The sequence below is a fragment of the Periophthalmus magnuspinnatus genome, chromosome 6 (assembly GCF_009829125.3).
Source record: "Periophthalmus magnuspinnatus isolate fPerMag1 chromosome 6, fPerMag1.2.pri, whole genome shotgun sequence".
NCBI lineage: Eukaryota > Metazoa > Chordata > Actinopteri > Gobiiformes > Gobiidae > Periophthalmus > Periophthalmus magnuspinnatus.
The window spans coordinates 19,142,712-19,161,816 of record NC_047131.1 but is presented as its reverse complement, the minus strand read 5'-3'; the positions used below and the strand labels follow the sequence as shown (position 1 = coordinate 19,161,816).

At 46.0% G+C, this 19,105-nt stretch overlaps 1 protein-coding gene across 3 annotated transcripts in view; it reads right to left on the bottom strand.

Moving 5' to 3' along the window:
• The window catches only part of si:dkey-82f1.1 (DENN domain-containing protein 2A), a 58,372-nt gene that overhangs the window by 22,234 nt on the left and 17,033 nt on the right, over window positions 1-19,105 (bottom strand). The window lies entirely within an intron of this gene.

Sequence of the window (19,105 nt, the reverse complement as noted above, 5' to 3'; positions counted from 1 at the left end):
TTTGCTTTCCGTGCTAAGTCACTCCCCCCTTCGAGCGCTATCACAACACAATCTGTGTGCATTCCGCTACTACTGCACATCTCATCAAGTTTGTGAAGTTGTTGTGTACAGTTTTGTATCCTGCTTTTGTATATTTATGGAGAATTGTGGTGCGGATGCATGGGTGACATAGGCTTGTGCATTAAGCATTGGACAAATTTTACAGCTAACCGTAAGGAGGGTTTGAATAGGGCCCGGGAAAGATTGCAAAATGACTCAAATATGCATGGATGACATCTAAAACCTCTACTCTTTTGATGAGGGAATGTTATAACACGGTACAAAGCTCCATTAAGTCGATTTCGCATAATACCACCTCTTTAATTGCCTGGCACTCTCACAGAAGATGCTGGTAAGAACTCAAGAAGGGCTGATCAATATGGCGAAAAAAAATCAAAACACAATCCCAACCCACCCCTCCCACTGGCCAGCCTCCATCATGCTCTGAGTGACTGACAGAAGGATTTGATCACAGTGAAAAAAATATTCAATAACTTCTGATAAAATCAAAATCTGGCTCCAAAAAATGTGATATAATTTTTTGTAGCATTTCACCTACTTTTCCTTTTTGTATAAACCTTCTTCCTCTTTGTCAAATTTTACTTTGTCAGTTTTAAACACGGCTAAATATTCCGTGCGATATGTCAATCTCAGCTAATAAAAACAAATTTTAAAAGCCTTCAAATCTTTCAAGCCAAACGCTAACTTTTACGTCACATGATCAAACTGCCAAAAGTGCTCTCAAATATAAACCCATCCAGTCTTGTGCATCATTGCCAACTTCACATCAAATTTAAACGGACCCTTATACACTTGAACTTACTTAATAGTTTTTACTGCCCCTATGGACACTGAAGCCAACAAAGGCCAATAAAGCACACCTCCGCAGCTCTTCACATCCTGCCTACAGCTCGGAGAATGGACTGGCGTGTGGGACTTGTACCAGATGTTCACGAGATACTTTTGGGGATTCTGAGGCTGTTAAACATTTCCTGAGCTGGACCGCCTTGGCCTAAAAACCCCATGACTCGGACAATGTGAAGAATGTGGGTCCAATTTAAATAAATTCCACAAATCGTTGCCGAAATTGGCCATTCTGAAATAAGCAGCAATTTTAAGCATTACGTAAAGTGTTGGCTCTAGGGTAATAGGGTGTAATTGGTCCTAAGGGTGGTTATTTTGAAATGATACTTCCCGGATAAGAAGAAGAAAGAATATGTGACTGTTACCTTTAACTACAAAAAGATGGAGAGTAACTTGAAACTACATAAAGCTTCAGTTTCTTCATGTAATGTTGGAGTAAGTAAGTATGAGTTATCACGGCAATCAGAAGATCCTGGATTTGAGAGTATAGCTGTAGGCTGGTTGCTGTAGTTTTAGTTTTGGTTATTGTAGAACTTGTATGATTTGTAGTAGAAATTCTAGCATTACTTGTAGTACTTCAAGTAATAGTAGTAGTCAAAGTGGTAGAACAGTATTTTAGTAACTGTTCTAGTAGTTGTGCCAGGAGACCTAATATTTCCAGCAGTTGTCAGTAGCAGTGTTATTATCTTACTATATGTAGTAGGTAGGTATGTAGTAGAAATAGTAGTAGTAAGATATAGATGTGTTGAGCAAATACATATTTATAAAGATATGTGATAGTTTTCCAAGTTTACTATTGTCTCCAACTATAGCCCCTAGTAGCTGGCATCATCTCAAGCTGTTTACAGTTCCTAATATGACTCAGTATACATCACAGTAAATGACAATATTGAAATTATTTTATGCAACTGACACAGCAACCATAACAGGAGCGTCCTAGTAACCCATTTTCTAAATATAATAAATCAGCACCAGATTGAAAAAGTTTAGGTGTTAGTATCCATAATGAGCCATAGAAGTTACTAATTTGACACTTTACAACTCAAATTCTGTTGTAAACATTGTCCCTACTAGAGCAAAGAAAAGATACACTTGAACTTCAAACAAGCTGCTACAACTTATGTACACCCTCTAGCTACAGTGTTTTGGCCCCACTTATTCCTCCTGAGCAAGACACGAGAAAGACATGTCAGGTCGACTAAACACAAACACCCAAATTATTGTCAGCTGCAGGGTTGGAGAAAATATTCATAGAGAAAAAGAGGTGGAAATGAGATTTATGAAGAATGTACCAGTCAAGAATTAGGTGTAAGATTTCATGAGATTGAAATAGGTAGAAATTATTCAAAGAGAAATGGAGATAAAAATATGATAGTATAGGGTTACTACAATAACACTGAAGAAAGAGTATACTTGTTACAGTGATTTTTTCACTGCTAAAACGTAGAAAACAAGAAGACAGTATACTTGCTGTGAAGACAAAAGTAGCTAAAGTAAAACTTAAAATTAAACTTGCTTAGAGGCATAACCATTTTCTTTAAGATAAGTGGTGCATTATGATAAATGGTCACATTTTTATATAGCGTTATATAGGTTTTCACCTTCAAGCCACTCAAAGCGCTTTACATCAAGGAACCACGCATTTATTCACACACACATTGTGGACACAGAGACTGGGTGTCAGGTAGGTTAACTGTCTTGCTCAAGGACACAATGACAACATTCATCTCTGGGAGCTGGAATCACACCAACAAGCCTGTGGTCAGTGGATCTGACACTCTACCTACTATGTACTCTTTCTGGTGCAAGGCCCCCCATTTGCTTGTTTCCATAGAGATATTTTCACTTTGCATGGAATGTTCTGCTGTATGCCATTAAATATGTTTACCTTTTTACTGCTCAAAAATGCCTTGAAAAACGTGCATTCTTCCAGTAAGCAGTGTCACCTCTCTACAGATCTGACTTGTAACTTGGCCTGGTAGCGTCACTTCATTGTCTCCATGAAGATAGAGGAGTTTAATGCCATACTGTGGATCATTCCAGCTGTAGCATTTCCATAGAGACAAGCACTTTACACAGCACCTTTAAAATGGCCCCATAAAGGCTAAACATGTTGGTGTTTGAACATTATACTACTTAAACAAATGCAGTCGATGCAATTAAGAGAATGTATTCAGAAAGTAAAAGATTCAGAAAGGCTCTTTTGAGGAGCCCATTTAACTGAACTTGAATGTCTCAGAATGACACCTGCACTAAATCTGCACTAAGTCTGTGTTACTGGGGAAACTTTCTTTGGCCATGCACCTTTTGTGTCTGACAACTACTAGCAACAATAACTAACTGTGACCCCGAGACCAAGATGGGCTGCCATAACAATGCAGAGGTCTGAGGGAAGCCATCTGCTGGGGCCTATAAAAACATGATGGGACCCCCAAAAGCCCCACCCCTCACACACCCTGTCCTATGAGCTGTGACTGACCAGCACCGAGGAACAGGAAGCGAAGAGGCATTGTTCATCAACAGCTGGGAGGATCCTGGAAGGATTTAACCTATACAAGATTTTGCATCATGCTGAGTTTAAAGTGTACTATGTAACTTTTTAGTCACCTTGCTAGCATGAAGATGGTAATCTTTAAGTGCATTTTTTCAAAGAATGGCATTAAATGTATCTAGCTCGCATTTATTCATTACCATTGTTTTTTATTACTCAACAAACACTTTGAACAATAGGCATTCTTACTGTCAGTGGGGTTACCTCTCCACAGGTCTGACCTGTGTTCAAGTTGTATTTGGAATGATTCGTGCATGTTTGAGCAATTTTTAATCGCTTATTTTCAAAATGCCATACTGCCTGATCAATCCCTGTTTTCGGCACTCACCCATCCATCGGTATTGACCCACTCTTTATGTACTTCGTTCTTCAATTTTATTTTCTTAATCGACGATATGTGTAGAGTTAGGCAGGTGCCAGCTCTTTGTTGTGATGGCGTCAATGACAACGTCAGCTCTGATTGGGCACCACGGTTTTCTATCGTGGGCGTAAGTGGACTTGTTTCTTTTATTAAGTCATTTGAGATGAATATTGTGATTATATTTTATAATATTTTATATATTTTATAACAATCCACAGGTGTTGTAGATTATGACTATATAGCAGGCTCAAGCACAATATGTGTTCTTTAATGGCATACTGTGGAACATTCCAAGCAAAGCAATTACAAAGGCAAATACATTCCCATGGAGACAAGCAGATGGCGGACCCTCCACCATAAAAGTTACAACTTTAAAATTGCAAACTTTAAGCTCTATCATATCTGATTTGTTTTGTTTTATTAATGGAAATATATGTGCACATCAAAATGATAATATATATGTCATACGTCCAAGTTTACACCAACGGTAAAGATCCAGTATAGGGATATATCAGGCTGATTACATATCTGATTTAGTAATAGTTACATTTAATTATCAAAATCTGACTACTATGTGTTTAGTTTAAAATAGATTTGTGGATAACTTTACAATTTCAAATAATTCAGGGGGAAAAAAAATTAAAAAATCTCCAATACAGTGAGAAATGTTGTATTTTCACCTCATCAAAACAAGATTAAGCAAAAATGTATTCATTATTTTCAGATAAAGTATTTTTTATGAACTTTCTATCTCTGAAATACACATGAATTCAAAACTTTACCACAGGGCTGTAGATTTGGTACATTTGTTTACATCTATATGCTCACGCCATAATCTCCCATCTCCACTGAATAAACAGGGGCAGCTTCAGTGTAAACAGTAAATGATCCTCAATGCTTAAAAGCTGTAGCAACACGAGATAGTCACAGTTGGGGTTAAATGCAGGGCATCTGACACAAGCATCAGTTACATAAGTAATCTCTCTGGACTGTTATCAGTAGATGAACAATTTGATCACAACACCATGTAAGCTGATAGCCCTATTATGAAGGCTTGATTCTCTCAGACGTCTTCTTTCATTACACCTTTCAGCTTTCACTTTGGCACAAAAAGAGGATTTGCAGATTAAGCAGAATCAAAGCAACCAAAATTACACAGTTTGTAAGCTCTGGGTGGAAAAACATGTGATATATGACGCTGTATTTTGAACGTTGTAATGGCATAAGTGCTAGCAGTATAATAAATGAAATGTAATCATGGGTCCTATATTTTGGGAGTCAATGTGTCATCGACAGAGATGGGTAGAGTAGCTAAAATTGTAAGAGTAGAGTTATGACCAGAGTAACTGTAAGAGTAACCTTCTGAAAGTACCCTGAGTTATAATGTGATGTTAAAGAGACAAATAAATAAATAATGCAAAAAAGCAAGTATAGGGAAGAGCACAAAAGTGAGAAAAAGAAAAACTACTAGATCATATTTAAAGTAGTGGTGCAATGTTCAAATATTTTATAATGGTCAACATAAAACGTACGTCACTTGTAGACTCACAGTGGGAAGAGTGACCAAATTGTTGGTCAAATATGAGTGCTATTGCAGTGTCACATATATTACCCAAGTAAGAGTGAAAGCATTTTGTCTTAAAACTACCGTGTACATAAGTTACTGAGGTAATGTACTTGAGTAAATGTAATGAGTAATGAGATCTACCCACATCTGGCTCATAATATGAATAATATGTGCTCGATCTCACTGGTGGAGAAAGTACTGTCGTAACGGTGCGGATAGGACCAAAGGATGCAGACCAGAGCAGTTTTAACAGTGTTTATTTACAGCGGTGAAAATGCAGTCTTTAAACAGGTCACAAGAGCAGGTACAGGAACCGGGGAGCGGGAGACGGGTCAGGCGGGTGCGGTGCAGGTAGAGGCGGGCAGGACAGGACCAGGACGGGGATAGAAGCAGGTGCGGTACCAGGGCAGGCGGATCAGACGAAGACCAGAGCGGGGAGCGGGTGACAAACCAGAGACCAGGACCGGACAGGAGACGAGACGAGCAGGAGACGAGACGAGCAGGAGACGAGACGAGCAGGAGACGAGACGAGCAGGAGACAAGACGAGCTGGAAGCGATACCGGGACTGGAACGTGGCGGCAGGAGCTGGGCGAGTAGAGGCAGGAATCTGGAGGGTGCATAAATCCAAATGAGCATTTGCCGGAAAGTACCATATAACAAAGCTTAGCAAGAAACATTCACGTTTTACACGCGGACGGTCTGGCACCGAGTGTAGACTGCCAAGCCTTCTTGTACTCAGCAGCCGGTGGTGGTGATTAGGCTGATGCACCCCAGGTGTGCACGGGAGGAGTCAGGCACTCCACCCAGCTCCAGACACACAGGTAGGGGAGGGGGAGAGAGCACGGGAGGACAGGGAAACTGACATCATGACAGTACCCCCCCCCTAAGGTCCACCTCCTGGTGGACCCCCAGGCTTGTCAGGATGAGCGCGGTGGAAGTCTCTCACCATGTCGGGGTCCAGAATGCGTGCCCTGGGCACCCAGGATCGCTCCTCCGGACCGTAACCCTCCCAATCGACGAGGTACTGGAGGCCCCTACCACGGCGACGAACGTCAATCAGGCGGCGGACGGTGAACGCCGGGTGGCCGTCAATGACTCGGGCGGGCGGTGGGGGATCGGCCGGAGGGCACAGGTCGCTGGTCCGGACTGGTTTAACCTGGGAGACGTGAAAGGTCGGATGAATCCGGAGAGACGGGGGTAACTGGAGGCGCACCGCCGATGGATTTATGATCCTCATGATCTTAAACGGTCCCAGGAATCGGGGGGACAGCTTACGGGAGTCCGTCTTCAGCGGGACCGTCTTGGCGGAGAGCCAAACCATCTGGCCAGGTTGGTATACGGGCGCCGGGACACGGTGGCGATCGGCCGTCGCCTTAGTGCGCGCTCCAGCCCGAAGAAGGGCCGCCCTGGCCTTCTTCCAGATCCGGCGACAGCGCTGGAGATGGCGCTGAACAGACGGGACGGCGAGGTCCCTCTCCTCCGTGGGAAAGAGAGGGGGTTGATATCCCAGCGATGCCTCGAAGGGGGACATACCAGTGGCGGAACTCACGAGGGAGTTGTGAGCATACTCTATCCAGGGCAGGTGAGTACTCCAGGTCGCAGGGTTGGCGGAGGCTGTGCACCGTAGGGCCGACTCCAGGTCTTGGTTGGCCCGCTCCGTCTGCCCATTAGATTGTGGATGGAACCCGGACGTGAGGCTAACCGTGGCCCCCAAACCGTCGCAGAAAGACCGCCATACCTGAGAGGTGAATTGGGTCCCTCTGTCGGACACGATGTCCACCGGGATGCCGTGGAGTCGGAAGACATGACTGGTCAGCTGGTCGGCAGTTTCTTTGGCTGTGGGGAGCTTAGGCAGGGCAACGAAATGGGCGGCCTTGGAGAAGCGGTCCACAATGGTGAGAACCACCGTGTTCCCCTGGGAAGGGGGAAGGCCCGTCACGAAGTCCAAGGCGATGTGGGACCAAGGGCGACGAGGAACTGGGAGAGGATGCAAGAGACCAGAAGGGGGTGAGTGGGAGGCCTTGGCCCGAGCACATACCTGGCAGGCGGCGACATAAGCCCGGGTGTCTGTGTCCATCGTGGGCCACCAGAAGCGTCTCCTGAGGAGGGAGAGAGAGCGACCGGCACCAGGATGGCAGGCGAAACGGGAGGCATGGACCCACTGGAGCACCTGAGACCGGACAGAATCGGGAACAAACAGTTTACCTGGAGGGCCGTTACCTGGGTCGGGGTCGTTGGTCTGGGCCTCTCGGACGGTGTCCTCGATATCCCAATGGACCGCGGCCACCACACACGAGGAGGGAATAATTGTTTCTGCGGTGACCGGGCTATCCTCCAGGGCGAACTGGCGGGAGAGGGCATCGGGTTTGACGTTCCGAGATCCGGGGCGGTAGGTGAGGAGAAAGTTGAAGCGGCTGAAGAAGAGGGACCAACGAGCTTGACGGGGATTGAGGCGCCTGGCGGACTGGATGTACTCCAAGTTTTTATGGTCGGTCCAGACGATGAATGGTTGCTCCGCCCCTTCGAGCCAGTGGCGCCACTCCTCCAAGGCCAGCTTTACGGCAAGGAGCTCCCGATCCCCCACGTCATAATTGACCTCGGCCGAGGACAATCGCCGGGAAAAGAAGGCGCAGGGACAGAGGCGGTTGTGGGGGTCGAACCTCTGCGAAAGCACGGCCCCCACTCCCGAGTCGGAGGCGTCGACCTCCACGATGAATTGCCGTGAAGGGTCGGGCTGGTGCAGGATGGGAGCGGAGGTAAATAGTCTCTTAAGCTTCTCGAAGGCTGTCTGCGCCTCAGGAGACCAGGCAAACGGCAAAGCAGGAGAGGTGAGTTTAGTTAAGGGCGAGATAACCCTACTAAAATCCCGGATGAAACGTCTATAAAAATTGGCAAAGCCGATAAATCTCTGGAGCTGTCTCCGGCTGGTAGGAACGGGCCATTCAGTGACAGCCTGGATCTTTTCAGGGTCAGCTCTTACTTGGCCCCGCCCCACAATGAAGCCCAAAAAGCTGACCTCCTCTGCGTGAAACTCGCATTTCTCAGCTTTCACGAACAGTTTATTCTCGAGGAGGCGCTGGAGAACCTGGCGAACGTGCTGATGATGCTCCTGGGGGGACCGCGAGAAAATCAAGATGTCATCCAAGTAAACAAAGACGAATCGGTTAAGGAAATCACGGAGCACATCGTTGATGAGGGCTTGGAATACGGCAGGGGCGTTGGTGAGACCGAAGGGCATAACCAAGTATTCGAAATGTCCCAGGGGTGTCTTGAAGGCCGTCTTCCATTCGTCTCCCTCCCTGATGCGCACCAGGTGGTACGCATTCCGCAAATCCAACTTTGAGAAGATGGTCGCACCGTGGAGGGGCGTAAATGCCGAGTCCAGTAAGGGAAGCGGGTATTTATTCTTTACAGTTATATTGTTCAGACCCCGGTAATCAATGCAAGGCCGCAGGGATTTGTCCTTCTTAGCCACAAAGAAGAACCCCGCTCCCACGGGTGAAGTGGACGGGCGGATGATTCCGGCAGCCAGGGACCCACGGATATAGTCCTCCATTGACTCGCGTTCAGGTTTAGACAGGTTATATAGCCTGCTAGATGGTAGTGGGGCACCCGGCAGGAGGTCAATGGCGCAGTCATATGGACGGTGGGGCGGTAAAGAGAGGGCCTTGCTCTTGCTAAAAACCTCCCCCAGGTCGTGATATTCAGCAGGCACCGAGGACAGATTGGGGGTGTCTGGGGACGGATCAGCGACAGGAACGGACCTCCCGGCCGGAGGGAGGGCGGACCGAAGGCACTTGGCGTGGCAATCGGGACTCCAGCCCGAAACTCCGCCCCTGGCCCAATCGAAAACAGGGTTGTGGGCGCGTAGCCAGGGGTAACCAAGGACCAGAGGAGAAGCGGAGGAGGACAGGACATGAAACTGACGGTTCTCTTGGTGGTTGCCGGACAGAATCACGGTGACAGGTTCTGTGATGTGAGTGATGTGCCCCAGAAAACGTCCATTGAGCCCCTGGGCATTTAAGGGGCGTTCGAGGGGCTCCAGGTAGACCCCGAGCTGCTCCGCGACTTGGGCATCAATAAAGTCCCTCTCAGCCCCGGAGTCGATAAGGGCGGAAACGCGTAAGGTCTCTGTGCGAACGCACAGGGTGGCGCTGAGCCGCAGTCTATTAGAAGAGTCCAGGATGTGTTGCTCGCCCACCAGTACTCCCAGTGCTACTGGTGGGCCCCCCCTTTTGGCCGAACTGGGCAAGTGACCACATAATGTCCGCGCTCACCGCAGTAGAGGCAAGCCCCGGCCAGACGACGCCTCCGTTGACGCTCCTCGGCCGACACAAGGGTCCTGTCGAGTTGCATGGGCTCATCCGGCGGGGGCGGGGCAGCGCGTGGCTCCGGCGGGACCGGTGACCGGCGTCTCTCTCGGCGACGAGCCCGTAGGCGGTTGTCTATACGGTGAGTGAGGGAGATGAGGGTCCGCAGGTCGGGGGGTTCGTCCCGGGAAACCAATTCATCTTTCAAAGTCTCGTTCAGGCCCCGCACAAACACAGCCCGCAGCGCGCTGTCCGTCCAGTCCAGCTCCGCCGCATGTGTCCAGAATTCAATGGAATAATCCGCTACCGTCCTGGAGCCCTGGCTGAGAGTCAATAACCGGGAGGCAGCATTGTCCTGGTAGTGCGGGTGGTCAAACACCAGCTTAAACGTGGACACAAATTCATTAAAATCCAGGCTATCCACAGACGTCTTCATTAGGCGCGCCTCTGCCCACTGGAGAGCTCTGCCCCGGAGTAATCCACATATATATCGGATCTTGGTGGCCCCCGAGCTGAAACGAGAAGGGCATTGCTGGAACATGAACTCGCACTGGAACAGGAATCCGCGACAGAGGTGAGGTTGTCCAGCATACGGCTCCGGATCCGTGCCTCTCGGCTCCGGGAGGCGTGGCGGCGCTCCGGCTGCAGCAGGCGGGGTGACGAGGAGCGCGGCCACCTGGTGGTTAAGCTGTGCCACCTGCTGGGACAATGTCTGATTTAGCTCCAATAGAGTCCGAATGGATTGTTCATGCTGACCCAGCACCGCCTCGGGGTGAGAGTGCGTGAGGCGGCGCGTCTGGTCCGGATCTGAGCCTGCTTGGTCCATAGTGGCCAGACCGTTCTGTCGTAACGGTGCGGATAGGACCAAAGGATGCAGACCAGAGCAGTTTTAACAGTGTTTATTTACAGCGGTGAAAATGCAGTCTTTAAACAGGTCACAAGAGCAGGTACAGGAACCGGGGAGCGGGAGACGGGTCAGGCGGGTGCGGTGCAGGTAGAGGCGGGCAGGACAGGACCAGGACGGGGATAGAAGCAGGTGCGGTACCAGGGCAGGCGGATCAGACGAAGACCAGAGCGGGGAGCGGGTGACAAACCAGAGACCAGGACCGGACAGGAGACGAGACGAGCAGGAGACGAGACGAGCAGGAGACGAGACGAGCAGGAGACGAGACGAGCAGGAGACAAGACGAGCTGGAAGCGATACCGGGACTGGAACGTGGCGGCAGGAGCTGGGCGAGTAGAGGCAGGAATCTGGAGGGTGCATAAATCCAAATGAGCATTTGCCGGAAAGTACCATATAACAAAGCTTAGCAAGAAACATTCACGTTTTACACGCGGACGGTCTGGCACCGAGTGTAGACTGCCAAGCCTTCTTGTACTCAGCAGCCGGTGGTGGTGATTAGGCTGATGCACCCCAGGTGTGCACGGGAGGAGTCAGGCACTCCACCCAGCTCCAGACACACAGGTAGGGGAGGGGGAGAGAGCACGGGAGGACAGGGAAACTGACATCATGACAAGTACTCAGTTTTGTTATTTAAGTAAAAGTACAGATACAGGAGCAAAAAACACTCAAGTAAAAGTAAAAGTATCACATGAAAAAATCTACTTAAGTAAAAGTATTAATGTAGTGATTTTGATATTTTTTGATATTGATATGTGCTGAATTTAGTTTCTAGCTGTTTTTACTTGTATATTTTTATTTGCTCAAACTATGAACATGATAAAAATAAGCCCCACAGACTTTTCAGCAGCTTTCAAACTATCATAAAAATACTAGTCCTCAAAAGTAGTGGAAATATAATGCAGTGGAGTAGATAGTACAGATACCTGCTTTCAAATGAGGTGAAGTAAAAGTAAAAAGAATCCACTTTAAAATGTACTTAAGTAAAATAGAAATACCTAAAATGCGTACTTAATTACAGTACTTTACTACTTTTACTTTGTTACATTCCACCACTCCTCCTTCCTATAAGAGTAATGTATAATTGAAGATGGAAACACAAACAATGCTTTGAACGTCCCTCACTGTTGGTCCTGGTTACACACTTCAAGCCAAAATGTACATGCAGCCAAGCTTAATATCAAACATGTGTTATCATATATTTATACAATCCAACAAGAAATAACCCACAAATATAGCAGCAAAGGCCAACTGTGAAAAACAGTGGTCCTTGTTTTATTTTGTTGGTTAGCTTTTGCTGCGTTTGACTCCTTATCTGTTGCCGTGGTTTCTTCTCTGTATGGCAGTGTATAGGAGGTGCTGTCAGCGGCTGCTATCTGGCCTCTGGGTTGTTGTCAGTGAGTTGTTGGCTGACTCTGGGCCTCTCCACAAAAACAGCTGCTTCTCATAAAAACCTGGTCCTCCCTCCATCACCGCGGTCACAGCCTGCAGAGCCAATCACGTCATCTGTACTGGAGTTTGTGCTTGAAAAACGGCTTTGGTTTAGGCTTTCTGTGATAATCAAGGACCTAATAAGGACAAAATGGCCCAAGATCTGCATTGTATTAGATTGTAATAGATGTGTAAAATGATTTCATAGAACAAGTAGAGTTCCAATGTGATTGTGGACTATGTGAGTTTTCTGCTGGATGATCTGCCACATTTTTGTCTCTATGCAGCCTGGAATGCTCCACAATACGGCATTAAACATATCTATCTCTGTATGGAAACAAGCAGGTAACACCACCAGGTCAAGTTACAGGTCAGATCTGTTGAGAGGAGACAGTGCTTACAGTAAGAATGCATGCTGGAGTCACTGAACATTTAAAAAAAATATAGTATAAGCCTGTTTCCATGGAGATAGTACTGGAATGTTGCGCTGTATGGCATTAAACAATCAGCATTTATTCAGTTACACAAAAAAAAGGAAAAACATCAGCCTGTTTCCATGGACACAGACAAGTTTAATGCTAAACCATGAAGCATTTCAGTTAAACAAATAACACTTTCATGGAGACAAGCAAATGATGGACAATTCAACAGAACACCACTGCCCCTTTAAATTGGTATAATCCACTATGCAGATTCAATTTTAGACTTAATTAAAAACAGCATTTAACATTCCACTTCATGAATGCATAAACAACCATACCTACCCAGGACATACTGTTCTATACACCTATAAGAGTCTTTACTTTTTCCCTTTCTCTCCAGCTGAAGACATAATCCTTGTTAAGATGTGGCTCACTTTTGCCTGTGCCAAGTGCTTGTCTGTATTCAATTTACCGCTCAGTGCACGCCTAGCCAACTCTTTTTGGAAAGACCTTGGCTGCTTATTCTCCTCCTGTCCTTCACTCTCTCTGATGCTCCTCTATCTCTCTTTCCTTCCCCTTCAGTGGCTGCGGAAAAAGGAGATAGGATGCAATCAAGGGCAACGAGATTAATCGCAATTACATCTAAATCGCAATTTGAATGGACGCAATTAGCAAATCAAAAGCCTGAAGTTTCTTTTTAAGAACCACAATTTCCATCAAATTTCACCAAAATATTCCATCTCATTCTGCATAAAAACTGCCAACCCTGTAATTTAGAGCTGTACAAACATGTTCTGAAATGTGAGTCTTGTGTCAGTTTTTTATTTTTTCAAATTCTTCTAGACACATTTAAAATGTGGACTTTGAACACAATCCCATTATTAAAACATAAATCGTAAATCTAATCGCAATGCTTGTCAGAAAAATTGTAGCCATGGTTCACACACATCTCAATCACAAAATTTTGACTCAACTAGAACTAAATCTGGAACTAAAACTGGACTAGATTAGGACTAAATCAAGACCAAACCAATACATGCAGGTCTAAACTGGACTCAAACCAGTACCCAACAACTACAAGTGTGAACATGTGAACCCTTAGCATCTCTTTAAGCTATAACTGTGCAGCTTATTCCAGTATGGCCAATTTGTCTCCGGAGCAAACATGGACTGATATGGGGATTTTCACAATGACTGACATGCTTCCTTGACCTGGCTAGATTCTGCTGGGCTTTTCCTGGTTCAAGAATGAGCATAGGAAATGTGGGCGGATAGTGAAGAAGGGATGTATGGACAGAAGGAGAGAAGTTCAGTCAAATAAACAATGGAATTTGATCTCTCTCCCTCTTTTTCTCTCCTCTCTCTCTCTTCCTCTGTCCCGTTCAGGGCCCCTGCAGCGTTCCCAAGCTGATTTTGTAGCTGGGCCTTGGACATGGGCCAAAGAGGCAAACTCAATGCCTATGTGTGAACGTACTGTGCACTATTTATCTACAGTATCTGTCCACACTTGTACTGAGCGAGTGTTACGAGGCAGGAAGTACAAGTATTAAATTTAGCCTTGGTCAACTTTATATATATATATACATATATATATATATATACACATATATATACATATATATATACATATATATATATATATATATACATATATATATATATATACACACACCCACACCCCCCCCCCACACACACATACATTATATATATATATATATATATATATATATATATATATATATATATATATATATATATATATATATATATATATATATATATATATATATATTATATATATAATGTATGTGTGTGTGGGGGGGGGGGTGGTGGGTGTGTGATATATATATATATATGTATATATATATATGATATATATGTATATATATATGTATATATCGGTGTATATATATATATAATGTATATATATATATAAAGTTGACCAAGGCTAAATTTAATACTTGTACTTCCTGCCTCGTAACACTCGCTCAGTACAAGTGTGGACAGATACTGTAGATAAATAGTGCACAGTACGTTCACACATAGGCATTGAGTTTGCCTCTTTGGCCCATGTCCAAGGCCCAGCTACAAAATCAGCTTGGGAACGCTGCAGGGGCCTGAACGGGACAGAGGAAGAGGGAGAGAGGAGAGAAAAAGAGGGAGAGAGATCAAATTCCATTGTTTATTTGACTGAACTTCTCTCCTTCTGTCCATACATCCCTTCTTCACTATCCGCCCACATTTCCTATGCTCATTCTTGAACCAGGAAAAGCCCAGCAGAATCTAGCCAGGTCAAGGAAGCATGTCAGTCATTGTGAAAATCCCCATATCAGTCCATGTTTGCTCCGGAGACAAATTGGCCATACTGGAATAAGCTGCACAGTTATAGCTTAAAGAGATGCTAAGGGTTCACATGTTCACACTTGTAGTTGTTTGGGTACTGGTTTGAGTCCAGTTTAGACCTGCATGTATTGGTTTGGTCTTGATTTAGTCCTAATCTAGTCCAGTTTTAGTTCCAGATTTAGTTCTAGTTGAGTCAAAATTTTGTGATTGAGATGTGTGTGAACCATGGCTACAATTTTTCTGACAAGCATTGCGATTAGATTTACGATTTATGTTTTAATATGGGATTGTGTTCAAAGTCCACATTTTAAATGTGTCTAGAAGAATTTGAAAAAATAAAAAACTGACACAAGACTCACATTTCAGAACATGTTTGTACAGCTCTAAATTACAGGGTTGGCAGTTTTTATGCAGAATGAGATGGAATATTTTGGTGAAATTTGATGGAAATTGTGGTTCTTAAAAGAAACTTCAGGCTTTTGATTTGCTAATTGCGTCCATTCAAATTGCGATTTAGATGTAATTGCGATTAATCTCGTTGCCCTTGATTGCATCCTATCTCCTTTTTCCGCAGCCACTGAAGGGGAAGGAAAGAGAGATAGAGGAGCATCAGAGAGAGTGAAGGACAGGAGGAGAATAAGCAGCCAAGGTCTTTCCAAAAAGAGTTGGCTAGGCGTGCACTGAGCGGTAAATTGAATACAGACAAGCACTTGGCACAGGCAAAAGTGAGCCACATCTTAACAAGGATTATGTCTTCAGCTGGAGAGAAAGGGAAAAAGTAAAGACTCTTATAGGTGTATAGAACAGTATGTCCTGGGTAGGTATGGTTGTTTATGCATTCATGAAGTGAATGTTAAATGCTGTTTTTAATTAAGTCTAAAATTGAATCTGCATAGTGGATTATACCAATTTAAAGGGCAGTGGTGTTCTGTTGAATTGTCCATCATTTGCTTGTCTCCATGAAAGTGTTATTTGTTTAACTGAAATGCTTCATGGTTTAGCATTAAACTTGTCTGTGTCCATGGAAACAGGCTGATGTTTTTCCTTTTTTTTTGTGTTAACTGAATAAATGCCTGATTGTTTAATGCCATACAGCGCAACATTCCAGTACTATCTCCATGGAAACAGCTTATACTATATTTTTTTTAAATGTTCAGTGACTCCAGCATGCATTCTTACTGTAAGCACTGTCTCCTCTCAACAGATCTGACCTGTAACTTGACCTGGTGGTGTTACCTGCTTGTTTCCATACAGAGATAGATATGTTTAATGCCGTATTGTGGAGCATTCCAGGCTGCATAGAGACAAAATGTGGCAGATCATCCAGCAGAAAACTCACATAGTCCACAATCACATTGGAACTCTACTTGTTCTATGAAATCATTTTACACATCTATTACAATCTAATACAATGCAGATCCTTGGGCCATTTTTGTCCTTATTAGGTCCTTGATTATCACAGAAAGCCTAAACCAAAGCCGTTTTTCAAGCACAAACTCCAGTACAGATGACGTGATTGGGCTCTGCAGGCTGTGACCGCGGTGATGGAGGGAGGACCAGGTTTTTATGAGAAGCAGCTGTTTTTGTGGAGAGGCCCAGAGTCAGCCAACAACTCACTGACAACAACCCAGAGGCCAGATAGCAGCCGCTGACAGCACCTCCTATACACTGCCATACAGAGAAGAACCACGGCAACAGATAAGGAGTCAAACGCAGCAAAAGCTAACCAACAAAAATAAAACAAGGACCACTGTTTTTCACAGTTGGCCTTTGCTGCTATATTTGTGGGTTATTATTGTTGGATTGTATAAATATATGATAACACATGTTTGATATTAAGCTTGGCTGCATGTACATTTTGGCTTGAAGTGTGTAACCAGGACCAACAGTGAGGGACGTTCAAAGCATTGTTTGTGTTTCCATCTTCAATTATACATTACTCTTATAGGAAGGAGGAGATGGTGGAATGTAACAAGTAAAAGTAGTAAAGTACTATACTTCAGTACACATTTTAGGTATCTGTTCTGTATCTGTTTATGTAAGTACATTTTAAAGTGGATACTTTTACTTTTACTTCACCTCATTTGAAAGCAGGTATCTGTACTATCTACTCCACTGCATTATATTTCCACTACTTTTGAGGACTAGTATTTTTATGATAGTTTTGAAAGCTGCTGAAAAGTCTGTGGGGCTTATTTTTATCATGTTCATAGTTGAGCAAATAAAAATATACAAGTAAAAACAGCTAGAAACTAAATTCAGCACATATCAATATCAAAAATATCAAAATCACTACATTAATACTTTTACTTAAGTAGATTTTTTCATGTGATACTTTTACTTTTACTTGAGTGTTTTTTGCTCCTGTATCTGTACTTTTACTTAAATAACAAAACTGAGTACTTGTCATGATGTCAGTTTCCCTGTCCTCCCGTGCTCCTCTCCCCCTCCCCTACCTGTGTGTCTGGAGCTGGTGGAGTGCCTGACTCCTCCCGTGCACACCTGGGGTGCATCAGCCTAATCACCACCACCGGCTGCTGAGTACAAGAAGGCTTGGCAGTCTACACTCGGTGCCAGACCGTCCGCGTGTAAAACGTGAATGTTTCTTGCTAAGCTTTGTTATATGGTACTTTCCGGCAAATGCTCATTTGGATTTATGCACCCTCCAGATTCCTGCCTCTACTCGCCCAGCTCCTGCCGCCACGTTTCCAGTCCCGGTATCGCTTCCAGCTCGTCTTGTCTCCTGCTCGTCTCGTCTCCTGCTCGTCTCGTCTCCTGCTCGTCTCGTCTCCTGCTCGTCTCGTCTCCTGTCCGGTCCTGGTCTCTGGTTTGTCACCCGCTCCCCGCTCTGGTCTTCGTCTGATCCGCCTCTGCCCTGGTACCGCACCTGCTTCTATCCCCGTCCTGGTCCTGTCCTGCCCGCCTCTACCTGCACCGCACCCGCCTGACCCGTCTCCCGCTCCCCGGTTCCTGTACCTGCTCTTGTGACCTGTTTAAAGACTGCATTTTCACCGCTGTAAATAAACACTGTTAAAACTGCTCTGGTCTGCATCCTTTGGTCCTATCCGCACCGTTACGACAGAACGGTCTGGCCACTATGGACCAAGCAGGCTCAGATCCGGACCAGACGCGCCGCCTCACGCACTCTCACCCGAGGCGGTGCTGGGTTCAGCATGACAATCCATTCGGACTCTATTGGAGCTAAATCAGACATTGTCCCAGCAGGTGGCACAGCTTAACCAACCAGGTGGCCGCGCTCCTCGTCACCCCCGCCTGCTGCAGCCGGAGCGCCGCCACGCCTCCCGGAGCCGAGAGGCACGGATCCGGAGCCGTATGCTGGACAACCTCACCTCTGTCGCGGATTCCTGTTCCAGTGCGAGTTCATGTTCCAGCAATGCCCTTCTCGTTTCAGCTCGGGGGCCACCAAGATCCGATATATATGTGGATTACTCCGGGGCAGAGCTCTCCAGTGGGCAGAGGCGCGCCTAATGAAGACGTCTGTGGATAGCCTGGATTTTAATGAATTTGTGTCCACGTTTAAGCTGGTGTTTGACCACCCGCACTACAGGACAATGCTTGCCTCCCGGTTATTGACTCTCAGCCAGGGCTCCAGGACGGTAGCGGATTATTCCATTGAATTCTGGACACATGCGGCGGAGCTGGACTGGACGGACAGCGCGCTGCGGGCTGTGTTTGTGCGGGGCCTGAACGAGACTTTGAAAGATGAATTGGTTTCCCGGGACGAACCCCCCCGACCTGCGGACCCTCATCTCCCTCACTCACCGTATAGACAACCGCCTACGGGCTCGTCGCCGAGAGAGACGCCGGTCACCGGTCCCGCCGGAGCCACGCGCTGCCCCGCCCCCGCCGGATGAGCCCATGCAACTCGACAGGACCCTTGTGTCGGCCGAGGAGCGTCAACGGAGGCGTCGTCTGGCCGGGGCTTGCCTCTACTGCGGTGAGCGCGGACATTATGTGGTCACTTGCCCAGTTCGGCCAAAAGGGGGGGCCCACCAGTAGCACTGGGAGTACTGGTGGGCGAGCAACACATCCTGGACTCTTCTAATAGACTGCGGCTCAGCGCCACCCTGTGCGTTCGCACAGAGACCTTATGCGTTTCCGCCCTTATCGACTCCGGGGCTGAGAGGGACTTTATTGATGCCCAAGTCGCGGAGCAGCTCGGGGTCTACCTGGAGCCCCTCGAACGCCCCTTAAATGCCCAGGGGCTCAATGGACGTTTTCTGGGGCACATCACTCACATCACAGAACCTGTCACCGTGATTCTGTCCGGCAACCACCAAGAGAACCGTCAGTT